At 47.8% G+C, this 16,497-nt stretch overlaps 1 protein-coding gene across 1 annotated transcript in view; it reads right to left on the bottom strand.

Annotated features, from left to right (window-relative positions):
- Window positions 1-16,497, bottom strand: part of STAG1 (stromal antigen 1) — a 1,758,022-nt gene that overhangs the window by 1,561,736 nt on the left and 179,789 nt on the right.

Below are 16,497 nucleotides of genomic sequence, written 5' to 3'. Positions count from 1 at the left end.
AACAGCTTCAAACTTATTGCAGCCGGTAGAAATAACAGTTATAAACTCTGTACTTTATGCTCATTTTTTTACACTGTTCTATACAATAAAGATAGCCAAATTTCAGTGAGGATATCCTGTTTCCTGATGGGTTCACATTAACTGTTGCAATCCACTTTGGGAAGCATGTTATAAAGATGGAATATACTGAAATTAAATGGAATAATATTAAACACTTCTTTTATTAGGGCACATGAAATCACATCTTCACTTCATCTGTTTTGTAGTTTAGATTTTAGATACACAAAGCGAATGCTACATACCTGTAGAAGGTATTCTCCGAGGACAGCAGGCTGATTGTTCTCACTGATGGGTGACGTCCACGGCAGCCCCTCCAATCGGAAAACTTTACTAGCAAAGGCCTTTGCTAGTCCTCGCGCGCCGATGCACACCACGCATGCGCGGCCGTCTTCCCGCCCAAACCGACTCGTGTTCGTCAGTCCCATATGTAGCAAGACAAAACAAGGGAAGACACAACTCCAAAGGGTAGGCGGGCGGGTTTGTGAGAACAATCAGCCTGCTGTCCTCGGAGAATACCTTCTACAGGTATGTAGCATTCGCTTTCTCCGAGGACAAGCAGGCTGCTTGTTCTCACTGATGGGGTATCCCTAGCCCCCAGGTTCACTCAAAACAACAAACATGGTCAATTGGGCCTCGCAACGGCGAGGACATAACTGAGATTGACCTAACAATTTATCCAACTAACAGAGTGTAGCCTGGAACAGAATAAACATGGGCCTAGGGGGGTGGAGTTGGATTCTAAACCCCGAACAGATTCTGAAGCACTGACTGCCCAAACCGACTGTCGCGTCGGGTATCCTGCTGCAGGCAGTAATGAGATGTGAATGTGTGGACAGATGACCACGTCGCAGCTTTGCAGATCTCTTCAATAGTGGCTGACTTCAAGTGGGCCGCTGACGCAGCCATGGCTCCGACATTGTGAGCCGTGACATGACCCTCAAGAGCCAGCCCAGCCTGGGCGTAAGTGAAGGAAATGCAATCTGCTAGCCAACTGGATATGGTGCGTTTCCCCACAGCCACTCCCCTCCTGTTGGGATCAAAAGAAACAAACAATTGGGCGGACTGTCTGTTGGGCTGTGTCCGCTCCAGATAGAAGGCCAATGCTCTCTTGCAGTCCAATGTGTGCAGCTGACGTTCAGCAGGGCAGGAATGAGGATGGGGAAAAAATGTTGGCAAGACAATTGACTGGTTCAGATGGAACTCCGACACTACCTTCGGCAAGAACTTAGGGTGAGTGCGGAGGACTAATGTTATGATGAAATTTGGTGTAAGGGGCCTGGGCTTACAGGGCCTGAAGCTCACTGACTCTACAAGCTGAAGTAACTGCCACCAAGAATATGACCTTCCAGGTCAAGTACTTCAGATGGCAGGAGTTCAGTGGCTCAAAAGGAGGTTTCATCAGCTGGGTGAGAACGACATTGAGATCCCATGACACTGTAGGAGGTTTGACGGGGGGCTTTGACAAAAGCAAACCTCTCATGAAGCGAACAACTAAAGGCTGTCCCGAGATCGGCATACCTTCCACACGGTAATGGTATGCACTGATTGCGCTAAGGTGAACCCTTACAGAGTTGGTCTTGAGACCAGACTCAGACAAGTGCAGAAGGTATTCAAGCAGGGTCTGTGTAGGACAAGACCGAGGATCTAGGGCCTTGCTGTCACACCAGACGGCAAACCTCCTCCACAGAAAGAAGTAACTCCTCTTAGTGGAATCTTTCCTGGAAGCAAGCAAGATACGGGAGACACCCTCTGACAGACCCAAAGAGGCGAAGTCTACGCTCTCAACATCCAGGCCGTGAGAGCCAGAGACTGGAGGTTGGGATGCAGAAGCGCCCCTTCGTCCTGTGTGATGAGGGTCGGAAAACACTCCAATCGCCACGGTTCTTCGGAGGACAACTCCAGAACAAGAGGGAACAGATCTGACGCGGCCAAAACGGAGCAATCAGAATCATGGTGCCTCGGTCTTGCTTGAGTTTCAACAAAGTCTTCCCCACCAGAGGTATGGGAGGATAAGCATACAGTAGACCTTCCCCCCAGTCCAGGAGGAAGGCATCCGATGCCAGCCTGCCGTGGGCCTGAAGTCTGGAACAGAATTGAGGGACCTTGTGGTTGGCCTGAAATGCAAAGAGATCCACCAAGGGGGTGCCCCCCACACCTGGAAGATCTGCCTCACTACCCTGGAATTGAGCGACCACTCGTGAGGTTGCATGATCCTGCTCAACCTGTCGGCCAGACTGTTTACGCCTGCCAGATATGTGGCTTGGAGCAACATGCCGTAACGGCGAGCCCACAGCCACATGCTGACGGCTTCCTGACACAGGGGGCGAGATCCGGTGCCCCCCTGCTTGTTGATGTAATACATGGCAATCTGGTTGTCTGTCTGAATTTGGATAATTTGGTGAGACAGCCGATCTCTGAAAGCCTTCAGAGCGTTCCAGACCGCTCGTAACTCCAGAAGATTGATCTGCAGATCGCGTTCCTGGAGGGACCAGCTTCCCTGGGTGTGAAGCCCATCGACATGAGCTCCCCACCCCAGGAGAGACGCATCCGTAGTCAGCAGTTTTTGTGGCCGAGGAATTTGAAAAGGACGTCCCAGAGTCAAATTGGACCAAATCGTCCACCAATACAGGGATTTGAGAAAACTCGTAGACAGGTGGATCACGTCTTCTAGATCCCCAGCAGCCTGAAACCACTGGGAAGCTAGGGTCCATTGAGCAGATCGCATGTGAAGGCGGGCCATGGGAGTCACATGAACTGTGGAGGCCATGTGGCCCAGCAATCACAACATCTGCCGAGCTGTGATCTGCTGGGATGCTCGCACCCGAGAGACGAGGGACATCAAGTTTTTGGCTCTGGTCTCTGGGAGATAGGCACGAGCCGTCCGAGAATCCAGCAGAGTTCCTATGAATTCGAGTCTCTGTACTGGGAGAAGATGGGACTTTGGATAATTTATCACAAACCCCAGTAGCTCCAGGAGGCGAATAGTCATCTGCATGGACTGTAGAGCTCCTCTCTCGGATGTGTTCTTCACCAGCCAATCGTCGAGATAAGGGAACCCATGCACTCCCAGCCTGCGAAGCGCCGCTGCTACTACAGACAAGCACTTCGTGAACACTCTGGGCGCAGAGGTGAGCCCAAAGAGTAGCACACAGTACTGGAAGTGACGTGTGCCCAGCTGAAATCGCAGATACTGTCTGTGAGCTGGCAGTATCATGATGTGCGTGTAGGCATCCTTCAAGTCCAGAGAGCATAGCCAATCGTTTTCCTCAATCATGGGGGAAAGGGTGCCCAGGGAAAGCATCCTGAACTTTTCCTTGACCAGATATTTGTTCAGGGCCCTTAGGTCTAGGATGGGACGCATCCCCCCTGTTTTCTTTTCCACAAGGAAGTACCTGGAATAGAATCCCAGCCCTTCTTGCCCGGGCTCGACCGCATTGGCGCTGAGAAGGGCGGAGAGTTCCTCTGCAAGTACCTGCTTGTGCTGGAAGCTGTAAGATTGAGCTCCCGGTGGGCAATTTGGAGGTTTTGAGGCCAAATTGAGGGTGTATCCTTGCCGGACTATTTGAAGAACCCAACGGTCGGAGGTTATAAGAGGCCACCTTTGGTGAAAAACTTTCAACCTCGCCCCGACCGGCAGATCGCCCGGCACTGACACGTTGATGTCGGCTATGCTCTGCTGGAGCCAGTCAAAAGCTCGCCCCCTGCTTTTGCTGGGGAGCCGTGGGGCCTTGCTGAGGCGCACGCTGCTGACGAGAGCGAGCGCGCTGGGGCTTAGCCTGGGCCGCAGGATGTCGAGAAGGAGGATTGTACCTACGCTTACCAGAAGAGTAGGGAACAGTCTTCCTTCCCCCATAAAAACGTCTACCTGAAGTAGATGCTGAAGGCTGCCGGCGGAAGAACTTGTCGAAAGCGGTATCCCGCTGGTGGAGCTCCTCTACCACCTGTTCGACTTTCTCTCCAAAAATATTGTCCGCTCGGCAAGGGGAGTCCGCAATCCGCTGCTGGATCCTATTCTCCAGGTCGGAGGCACGCAGCCATGAGAGTCTGCGCATCACTACACCTTGAGCAGCGGCCCTGGACACAACATCAAAGGTATCATATACCCCTCTGGCCAGGAATTTTCTGCACGCCTTCAGCTGCCTGACCACCTCCTGAAAAGGCTTGGCTTGCTCAGGAGGGAGCTTGTCCACCAAGCCCACCAACTGCCGCACATTGTTCCGCATATGTATGCTCGTGTAGAGCTGGTAAGACTGGATTTTGGCCACGAGCATAGAGGAATGGTAGGCCTTCCTCCCAAAGAAGTCTAAGGTTCTAGAGTCCTTGCCCGGGGGCACCGAAGCATACTCCCTAGAACTCTTAGCCTTCTTTAGGGCCAGATCCACCACACCAGAGTCGTGAGGCAACTGAGTGCGCATCAGCTCTGGGTCCCCATGGATCCGGTACTGGGACTCGATCTTCTTGGGAATATGGGGATTACTTAGAGGCTTGGTCCAGTTCGCCAGCAATGTCTTTTTTAGGACATGATGCATGGGCACTGTGGACGCTTCAGGTGGAGAAGGATAGTCTCAAGAGCTCAAACATTTCAGCCCTGGGCTCGTCCTCCACAACCACCGGGAAGGGGATGGCCGTAGACATCTCCCGGACAAAGGCCGCAAAAGACAGACTCTCGGGAGGAGAAAGCTGCCTTTCAGGGGAGGGAGTGGGATCAGAAGGAAGGCCATCAGACTCCTCGTCAGAGAAATATCTGATGTCCTCCTCCTCCTCCCACGAGGCCTCACCATCGGTATCAGACACAAGTTCACGGACCTGTGTCTGAAGCCGTGCCCGGCTCGACTCCGAGGAAACACAGCCACGGTGGGAGCGTCAAGAGGTAGACTCCCTCGCCTGCACCGGCGAAGCTCCCTCCGCCGACGTCGTCGGGGAGCCTTCCTGGGAGCCGACCGCAGTCGGTACCGCAAGCAGCACCGATGTCGGAGACCTCACCCCGGGCAAGGGGCCAGCCGGCGCCTCACTCGACGGTACCGGTGGCGCAAGCACCCCCCGGTACTGGAGGGGAAGGGCGCAACAGCTCTCCCAGGATCTCTGGGAGAACGGCCCGGAGACTCTCATGTAGAGCGGCTGTGGAGAAAGACATGGAAGCCGATGCAGGCGTCGAGGTCAGAGTCTGTTCCGGGCGTGGAGGCGGTTCCGGGCTGTCCAAGGTGGAGCGCATCGACACCTCCTGAACAGAGGGTGAGCGGTCCTCCCGGTGCCGATGCGTACTGGGTGCCAACTCCCTCGGCGACCCAGAGCTCTCGGTAACGATGCGGGAAGGAGACCGGTGTCGATGCTTCTTTGACTTTTTCAAACGAAGCATGTCACCGGAACTTCCCGGTACCGATGTGGAGGACGTAGAATCCAGCCGTCGCTTCCTCGGGGCCGAGGCCGAAGGTCGGTCTGTCTTGGGGGGTCCGTACCGCAGGAGCCCTCAGGGTAGGGGGAGACCCACCCGAAGGCTCACCGCCACCAGCAGGGGAATGGACAGCCCTCACCTGCACTCCAGTCGAAGCACCACCGTCCGACGACATCAGCACTAGTGGAGGTCCCAGTACCACCGAAGCCGACGCAGCCTTTCGATGTCTCGGTACCGACGATGCAGAGGGTCGATGCCTCGATGCAGTCGATGCCGAGGTCGAAGGTCTTGATGCTGTCAACGTCGATGCACTCAATGCCCCCGGTGCTATTGTCGACGAAGAGCCCGAGAACAACACGTCCCACTGGGCCACTCTCGTTACCTGAGTCCTCTTCTGTAAAAGGGCGCAAAGACTACAGGCCTGCGGGCGGTGCCCAGCCCCCAGACACTGAAGACACGACGCGTGCCTATCAGTGAGCGAGACTACCCGGGCGCACTGGGTGCACTTCTTGAAGCCGCTGGGAGACTTCGATGACATGGGCGGAAAAATCACGCCGGCGAAATCAAAATTCGTAATGGCGATATAGGCACCAAAAATAGGGAGAGAAAAAACCCGAACTGAGGCCTCAAAAAAGGCCTACCCAGAAAGCGAAAGGAAACTTACGCGGGGTAAAAGCTGGAAGCACGGGAAAGGGGTAAAGACCGTAAAGGTCCTTTTTTTTTTTTTTTTTTCAGCGAAAATCACGAAGACGCGTGAGGGTCAACTTTGAGGGGCGCGAAACGGCGCAAAACACAACCGTCCCGAGCGCGGACAAAAGAAGACTGACGAACATGAGCCGGTTCGGGCGGGAAGACGGCCGGGCATGCGCGGTGCGCATCGGCGCGCGAGGACTAGCAAAGGCCTTTGCTAGTAAAGTTTTCCGATTAGAGGGGCTGCCGTGGACGTCACCCATCAGTGAGAACAAGCAGCCTGCTTGTCCTCGGAGAAATAGATTACTCTGTTTTGAACATGATTTTATAAGTCAAAATAAAAATAAATATTTCATGCAGATCTCTATTGTTTAAACATAACTAAATGGGCTATATGCCCCTAATGCAGTCCACTGGTTTTCTTGTATTTTCTTCTTGTGATGACTTACTCTGTGCCAAAACTGAAAACATTTTTTTACTGGCTGATAAAAGGAGCTCATTATAAACACTATCCACTCTAAAAGGTTGTTTCGTGGTTGTACATGAGTAATTGTTTCATTGCATAAATGTATTTGCATCCAAAGCTTATATGATCTTTTCAAGAAAGCCAGTTAATCATTTAACTTATTAGTTGAATATAAACACAAAGGCAAGGTATAGTCAGATTTTCAATATGATAATACTAGACCCCCAGCAAAAGAACAGGTTATTTCAAGTTAGTCTTCATTGGACCAAACTTGCTTTCCTTGTGACATCATCATTCAGTTGGATAGGGAGTCTTAAAAAGTGGAGGATAAATGTTTTTTTTTTTTTTACATTTGTATCACACATACCAAGCAAACTCAGGTTCAATGTGGATTACATTTGAAAATACAGTGAGACAGAATAATAGAATTCAGGTATAACATGGGAGCAAATAGATGGATATGTAAAACATTTAAAGTCGAGATTAGCATATATACCCAACTAGGCATTTAAAAGTATGTCCTTTAATGATGCTGCATGTTCAGAAATCAAAACCATAAGTATAGACAGTTATTCAAATATTTTCACATGCATACACCAGAACAGGCATCCATACACACATGGCAAAAAAGTAAGCAACTTCAACAGAGTACATCCAAAATTTAAATTTTATTTTCTCATTTCCATCTTGCAAAATTCTAGACAGCAGATGTACAGATAAGCAGGACCCAAAGCAGTCCAAAACAAGTAAAGTCAGAAACAACACAGTTTATACCTAATTGTTCAACCACCCTTATGATTCACATTTGGGTTTAAAAACAAAAACTATGTGCATGTAAGGTTTAAATTAAATGTACTTAGTAGCAATAATGAAACAGTGATGGAATATTCACATAGCAAGCGGCCTGGGCCAATAGATTTATTTTCCACTGAACATAATAAACTCTGTATGAACTTGGCAGCTGTTATTTTTATTATTAATTACATTTGTACCCCGTGCTTTCTCACACATAGCAGGTTCAATGTGGCTTACATAGTAAATAGAATTACAAAGTCTTGAAGGAGAATGTTACAAGTTGTAGTAAACATAGTAGTAGAGGGGTTTTGAGGATATGTAAACTGAGCATGGAGAGGAAAACAAAGATAAGGTGAGCAAAAGGAGAAGAGATTGGGAGGAGTAAGGAGTAGGAAGGATGGAGAGGAAGAGCTTGAGAAATGAGCATAAGAAGATTGTGAGACATGGTCAAAGGTATAATAATCATCAGGGCAGGAATCATGTGGGTGGGCTTACAAAGTTAAGTTGGGTCATTAGGGTAAGCTTTCTTGAAAAGATGGGTCTTCAACATTTTTCTGAATGGTAGATGGTTGTTGATTGTTCGGATGGCTCTTGGCAGAGCGTTCCAAAGCTGGCTGCCCAAAAAGGAGAAACTGGATGCATAGGAGGTCTTGTATTTAATACCTCTGCAGTTGGGAAAGGTGTAAATTGAGGTAAGTACGAGAAGACAATCTATTTCTGGTTGGGAAGTCGATGAGGTTATTCATGTAGTTAGGGGATTCTCCATATACAGTGGGGGAAATAAGTATTTGATCCCTTGCTGATTTTGTAAGTTTGCCCACTGACAAAGACATGAGCAGCCCATAATTGAAGGGTAGGTTATTGGTAACAGTGAGAGATAGCACATCACAAATTAAATCCGGAAAATCACATTGTGGAAAGTATATGAATTTATTTGCATTCTGCAGAGGGAAATAAGTATTTGATCCCCCACCAACCAGTAAGAGATCTGGCCCCTACAGACCAGGTAGATGCTCCAAATCAACTCGTTACCTGCATGACAGACAGCTGTCGGCAATGGTCACCTGTATGAAAGACACCTGTCCACAGACTCAGTGAATCAGTCAGACTCTAACCTCTACAAAATGGCCAAGAGCAAGGAGCTGTCTAAGGATGTCAGGGACAAGATCATACACCTGCACAAGGCTGGAATGGGCTACAAAACCATCAGTAAGACGCTGGGCGAGAAGGAGACAACTGTTGGTGCCATAGTAAGAAAATGGAAGAAGTACAAAATGACTGTCAATCGACAAAGATCTGGGGCTCCACACAAAATCTCACCTCGTGGGGTATCCTTGATCATGAGGAAGGTTAGAAATCAGCCTACAACTACAAGGGGGGAACTTGTCAATGATCTCAAGGCAGCTGGGACCACTGTCACCACGAAAACCATTGGTAACACATTACGACATAACGGATTGCAATCCTGCAGTGCCCGCAAGGTCCCCCTGCTCCGGAAGGCACATGTGACGGCCCGTCTGAAGTTTGCCAGTGAACACCTGGATGATGCCGAGAGTGATTGGGAGAAGGTGCTGTGGTCAGATGAGACAAAAATTGAGCTCTTTGGCATGAACTCAACTCGCCGTGTTTGGAGGAAGAGAAATGCTGCCTATGACCCAAAGAACACCGTCCCCACTGTCAAGCATGGAGGTGGAAATGTTATGTTTTGGGGGTGTTTCTCTGCTAAGGGCACAGGACTACTTCACCGCATCAATGGGAGAATGGATGGGGCCATGTACCGTACAATTCTGAGTGACAACCTCCTTCCCTCCGCCAGGGCCTTAAAAATGGGTCGTGGCTGGGTCTTCCAGCACGACAATGACCCAAAACATACAGCCAAGGCAACAAAGGAGTGGCTCAGGAAGAAGCACATTAGGGTCATGGAGTGGCCTAGCCAGTCACCAGACCTTAATCCCATTGAAAACTTATGGAGGGAGCTGAAGATGCGAGTTGCCAAGCGACAGCCCAGAACTCTTAATGATTTAGAGATGATCTGCAAAGAGGAGTGGACCAAAATTCCTCCTGACATGTGTGCAAACCTCATCATCAACTACAGAAGACGTCTGACCGCTGTGCTTGCCAACAAGGGTTTTGCCACCAAGTATTAGGTCTTGTTTGCCAGAGGGATTAAATACTTATTTCCCTCTGCAGAATGCAAATAAATTCATATACTTTCCACAATGTGATTTTCCGGATTTAATTTGTGATGTGCTATCTCTCACTGTTACCAATAACCTACCCTTCAATTATGGGCTGCTCATGTCTTTGTCAGTGGGCAAACTTACAAAATCAGCAAGGGATCAAATACTTATTTCCCCCACTGTATAATCTTATGAATCAGAGTGTGTGTGGACTTTAAAATTTATTCTCTGATGGGGAACCAATAAAGCTTCTCTCAAAGAGGTGTTGCGCTACTGTTTGTTCCTAAACAAGACAATGTTGGCACATTTAGACTGCCTCGACAGAACATCTGCATGAAGAAAGCCCATCCCTCATTATATATTGTACATTATACTGTGAAATAATAGTAATAAAAAAAGGGAAGTGAACTTTTATAATATACCACTACAATCCACAAAACAAAAGGAGCATGTTCCCACATGCCATCTTTTTCTTTTGAAGTAGGCACAGGTAGAAAAAAAAAAAAAGATGTTAAATGCTCCCAGGTTTCAAACTAACGTTTTTTTTTTAACTGCATTTATAAATAAGTCTGATTGTAAAGCACCTGATTAATAACATGATATCTGTTTTGGTGGCCCTTTATTAGGTGAAAACATAACTGCATGAATACAGGGAGTCCCTAAAACTAGCCCATCCAAATGACAATGATTTAAAATTTAGAACTAATTACTACTGTAACCGATGGAACCAATACTTCCTCTGTATACATATGTATGCTGCACAAGCCAGCATGTTTAAAAATCTAAGTGAGATGAAATAAATATGCTACCAACAATAAAGAATGACAACATGGATAGAGCGGCTCATAGAGTTAGTTGATTTATTTGGAGTAAATAGGGACGACAGCTGCAAGTAAGAGAGGGAAAGGGAAACAAACCTAATTGGCTTCAACTTTTTGACATCCTTTGACACTTTTCATTACCACCTAGAGTGAGGACATCTTTCTTGGCCTTTCACAGGAATGAAGCGAAGTTACTCAACTCTGGAATCTAATTTATATGGGGTACATGAAACACATGTACTTCTTTCAAGCTACATCTTAACATCAATCTAATAACTGAACACATTAAATACTTCACCTAAATCCAGGGGTTCCCACAGCAGGACTTCACTGGAAAAGCGTCTCCTTTCACTAACAACATTAGCAAAATAAAATTCTACTACTAGCAATGAGACATTCAGGGTTTAACATCCTGATTACCATAGAATCTCATAATAGAAATTTCTTTCTGCAACAGTATTTGGCTCAGACAGAAGGCTGGGAAATGTAGTGAAATAGTTCATGTGAATGTGTGGACTGATGACCACATTGCAGCCTTGCAAATCTCTTCAATGAAGGCTGACTAAGTGAGCCACCGACACAGCCATGGCTCTAACATTGTGAGCTGTAACATGGCCCTCCAGAGTCCGCCCAGCTTGGGCATAAGTGAAGGAAATTCGATCTGCTAGCAATTGGAGATTGTGCGTTTCCTGATGGTGACTCCCCTCCTGTTGGGATTGAAAGAAACAACTGGGCGGACTGTCTGAAGGGCTTCATCCGCTCCACGTAAAAAGCCAATGCTCTCTTGCAGTCCAAAGTGTGCAAACTGCTTTCACCAGGGTGGGCATGAGGACAGAGAAAAATGTTAGCAAAACTGGTTCAAATGGAATTCCGACACCACCTTCAGCAGGAACTTAGGGTGCATGCGGAGGACTACTCTGTTGTGATGAAACTTAGTATAAAGGTGCATCCACTACCAGGGCCTGAAGCTCAATGGCCCTACGAGCTGAAGTAACAGCCACCAAGAAAATAATCTTCCAGGTCAAGTACTTCAGATGGCAGGAATTCAGTGGCTCAAAAGGAGCTTTCATCAGCTGGGTGAGAATGATGTTGAGATCCCAAGACACTGGTGGAGGTTTGATAAGGGGCTTTGACAAAAGCAAACCTCTCATGAAGCAAACAATTAAAGGCTGTCCAGAGATAGGCTTACCCTCTACACACTGATAAGCACTAATTGCACTGAGGTGAACCCTTATGGAGTTGGACTTGAGAACAGACTCTGACAAGTGTATAACGTATTCAAGCAGGGTCTGTGTAGGACAAGAAAGAGGATCTAGGGCCTTGCTGTCACACCAGACGGCAAACCTCCTCCATTTGAAAGAATAACACTCCTTCATGTAATCTTTCCTGGAAGTAAGACTCGAGAGACACCCTCTGAAAGTCCCAAGGAGGTGAATTCTAAGCTCTCAACATCTAGGCCATGAGAGCCAGAGACTGGAGGTTGGGATGTAGAAGCAACCTCTCATTATGAGTGATGAGGGTTGGAAAACACTCCAATCCCCACGGTTCCTCGGACGACAACGCCAGAAGAGGAGGGAACCAAATCTGACGCGGCCAGAAGGGAGAAATCAAGATCATGGTTCCGCGGTGTTGCTTGAATTTCAGCGAAGTCTTCCCTACTAGAGGTATGGGAGGATACGCATACAGAAGGCCTGTTCCCCAATGAAGGAGAAAGGCATCTGACGCTAGTCTGTTGTGGGCCTAAAGCCTGGAACAGAACTGAGGGACCATGTGATTGAGCTGAGTGGCAAAAAGATCCACCGAGGGAGAGCCCCACGCTCGAAAGATCTTGCGGGAAACACCCATGTTCAGTGACCACTTGTGAGGTTTCATTACCCTGCTCAGTCTGTCGGCCAAACTGTTCTTTATGCCTGCCAAATAATTGGCTTGGAGAAACATGCCGTGACGGTGCGCCCAAAGCCACATCTGGATGGCTTCCTGACACAGAGGCCAAAATCTGGTGCCCCCTGCATGTTGGTGTAATATATCGCAACCTGATTGTCTGTTTGAATCAAGATAATTTGGGTTCGACAGCCTATCTCAGAAAGCCTTTAGCGCGTTCCAGATCGCTCGCAATTCCAGGAGGTTGATCTTAAGACTCGTTTCCTGGTAGGACCAGGCTCCTTAAGTGTGAAGCTCATCTACATGAGCTCCCTGCCCTAAAAGGGATGCATCCGTTGTCAGCACTTTTTGTGGCTAAGGAATTTGGAATGGTCGTCTCATGGTCAAATTAGATCGGATTGTCCACCACTGAAGAGAATTTCAAAATTCAATGGAGAGTTGGATCACATCCTCCAGATCCACCGCAGCTTCATACCACTGGGAAGATATGGTCCATTGAGCTGATCTCATGTGTAGACGTGCCATGTGAGTTACATGAACTGTGGAGGTCATGTGGCCTAAAAGTCTCAACTGCCGAGCTGTGATCTGCTGAGACGCTCGAACTAAGGACACCAGGGACAAAAGGTTGTCTGCCCTTCCCTCGGGGAGATAAGCTCGAGCTGTCTTCGTGTCCAGCAAAGCTCCAATGAATTCCAATTTTTGGACTGGGGTGAGATGGGACTCGGTATAATTTATGACGAACCGCAGTAGCTCTAGCACCCGAATAGTCATTTGCATGGTCTCCCTAGCACCTTCCTTCGAGGTGCTCTTCACCAGCCAATCGTCGAGATAAGGGAACACATGCACTCCCATTCTGCGTAGCGATGCTGCGACTACGGCAAGGCATTTTGTAAACACCTTGGCTGCAGATGCTAGGCCAAAAAGCAGTACACGGTACTGAAAGTGTGTTCCCAGCCGAAATTGAAGATACCTCCTGTGAGCTGGAAGTATCGAGATGTGTGTGTAAGCATTCTTTAAGTCGGACGTTAAAAGAGGCCACCTTTGGTGAAAAAACATTAACCTCCCCCACCCCCAACTGGCAAGTCGTCCGGGACAGACACTTTTATTGCGACTATGCTGAACTGGAGTCAGTCAAAAGCTCATCCCTTGCTTTTTCCGGGGAGCAGCAGGGGCCTTAGGGCGAACACTGTTGACGAGAACAAGCGTGCTGGGGCTGAGCCTGGGCAGGCTGCCGAAAAGCCGGAGTGTACCTACACCTAAGCATAAAAATAGGGAGCACTCCTCTTCCCTCCAAAATACCTCCTAGTTGAGGAGGTTGTAGCAGAAGACGCCCAGGGAGACAGAATCCACAACATCATAGTGCTTCTTGATCTGATCAACAAGATCCTCTACTTTTTCAGCAAAAAGATTGTCCCCCCAGTAAGGAACATCCGCCATTCACTGGTGGACCGAATGATCCAAGTCAGAGACACGCAGCCATGAGAGTCTGTGCATCACTATACTCTGGGCAGCGATTCTGGATGCTACATCAAAGTGTCGAACTTGCCCCTGGCCAGGAATTTGACACACCTTCTGCTGCCTGACCACCTGGCAAAAAGGCTTGACCTGCTCTGGAGGGAGGTCATCAACCAAGCTGGACAGTTGCCTCACCGAGTTCCGCAAGTGGACACTCATGAAGAGCTGGTATGACTGAATTCTGGCGGCAAGCATAGTGGCCTGATAGGTCTTCCTCCCAAAAGAGGCCAAAGTCCTAGCTTCTCTGCCTGGAGGCGCTGAGGCATAGTCTAGTACTCTTGGCTCTTTTGAGGGCGAAGTCCACCACCATGGAATTGTGGGCTGAGACCTCATTAACCCAGGTTCACCGTGGATCCGATACAGGGATTCAGCTTTCTTATCACACACGGGAAAAGAAGAAACTGAGACGCGCCACGGAATACTCTGGCAAAACTTTTTTTTAATATTTTGCTTGCAAAATGCCGGTTCTTGGGCCGAAGCGGGCATCGACCTACATGTGAGAACAAGCAGCCTGCTTGTCCTCAGAGAAACAGATGTTAACTTGGAAATACACACAGCAACCGATAAAAGATTCTTGAAACAGTTTTCACAGCACACTTAAAAGAAAAGTAAATCAAGGGATAGGGAGCGTTACATTCAGTGTATCTTTGGAGTCTGTGCAAGTGTGTATGATACCAGGAATGGGAACACTTACGGGGCAGTTTGGAGCATGAGGGGTAGCTGGGGGAGAATAGTTTTAGGGCAAGGCAAACCGTGGGGTGGTGGGAAGTTGGGGTATTTGGGGGGATTGAGGCATCTTGTTAGACTCAGGTAGTTTAATTTGATGGGGCAATTGCAGGGGTGTACCTCTTGAGAGTTGGGATAGTTTGAGAGTAGTTTTGTTTTTGGACAGAAACAATTTGCAATAGGTAATTCTAAGGGGGTGGGGCTGTTTGGTGGTAATGAGGCAGCTGCAGCGTGTGTGGCAATTGAGGAGTTTTTTTTGTTTTGTTTTTTGAAAGAGGCAGTTTGCAGGGTGGTCTTTGGGTGTGGATACAGTATGCAAGGTGGTGGTTTAGGTTTGGAGCTTTGGAGGCAGATTAGAGAGGGTGGACAGTTGCAAGGAGGGGAATGCTGCTTTGTCCTGTACTCTAGCTGACACATTTTACTCTGCGTTTATGCTACAAAAGCTGGGAACTCCTTTTCCCATAGCAATGCATTGGGCCATTTTGGGAGAGCTTAGTTCTCTGGGAGTGGAGGAGTGGCCTAGTGGTTAGGGTGGTGGACTTTGGTCCTGAGGAACTGAGTTCGATTCCCGGCAAAGGCAGCTCCTTGTGACTCTGGGCAAGTCACTTAACCCTCCACTGCCTGCCGTATTGAGCCTGCCATGAGTGGGAAAGCGCAAGGTACAAATGTAATAAAAATAAAATAAATAAAATGAAACAGTCCAATTTGACCAATTTTCAATCTCTCTTTTTTTTTTTTCTTTTACCATTTTTTCCCCCCACATACCAAGTTGGATCTTATTCCATTACATTTTTGGAAAGCTATTTAGCCCCTGGGCAGACAGACATTCTAAACCAATCCTCAAAAACGTGGAGAAAAGTGTTTTCCCCAAATCCCTGAACTGTCGTTCCCTCTGACAACAGAGGAATGAATTACACAAAAGGGTGATGGGACATCACATGATAGCTCAGAAAATTTTTTATAAAACATCAGTTTCAAACACCCAGATGGACAGCAGCAGCACCACCACTGGCAGAAGTAGGCAAAGATTTCCCTATCATCTGTTTTGTCAATCCTGTTGGTTTAGCAGACAGCAATAGCATTGGGTGACGTACTCACCTGTTGCTAGACCCCAAGCTTCTGAAGCTTGGTGGAACTGGACTCTACCCCTGTGCTAGTCCTGCTGATGAGCCACACAGACTACCCAGCTAAGGGCTTTCAATAAAAAAGGAAAGACATTCCAACCACTAAGGAATGGAACACAGAAGAAGTGAAACTTGGTCTTACCTGCTAATATCCGTTCCGTCTACACCAATCCAGATAAGTTGATTGTGCTTCCCATCCCAACTCAACCAAAAGATGAGTGAGAACACTGATTATCAATGATGATATAACCACCCCTATAAGAACTAGCTGCCAGTACACTTTTGACAAAGCACAGTTAAACCTTCAAACAAATAAATCAACACGGTTTCAACAATAAATCAACACAACCAATAAACAGATGCCACCCACAAAGTAACAGTGACAGCAGATGAAGACCTGAATGGTCCATCCAGTCTGCCCAACTGTCACACTCATCAACTGAGGATTAAATCAACAATCGATGTTATGTAAAACACTTGATCATGGTCTTTCTTTGGCATTTCTGGGAAATAGATTATAGAAGTCTACCTGGGCCTGTCCTTATGTTCCAACTACTGGAGCTGCTGTTGAAGCCCATTCCAGCTTATTTGTTTTGTCATTTGTCTTGTCAAAAGTCTGCCCAGCATTGTCCACAGGTTCCAGCCACTGAAGTTGCAGTCAAAATCCGGCCCATCCTAAACCGGATTGCCATATATGGGACACAGACCGTACAAGTCTGCCTGGCACTGGCCCTAGTTCATCACAGCTGGAGTCACCATCTGTCACTCAACATATCCACATACATGCAGTCATTTAAGTTTAGGAATTTTTTTTTATACCATTCATTTTCTAATTAGAGATCCTCTG

Source organism: Microcaecilia unicolor, chromosome 10 (genome assembly GCF_901765095.1).
Source record: "Microcaecilia unicolor chromosome 10, aMicUni1.1, whole genome shotgun sequence".
In the NCBI taxonomy this organism is placed as follows: domain Eukaryota; kingdom Metazoa; phylum Chordata; class Amphibia; order Gymnophiona; family Siphonopidae; genus Microcaecilia; species Microcaecilia unicolor.
This window is presented reverse-complemented; position numbering and strand designations above follow the sequence as displayed.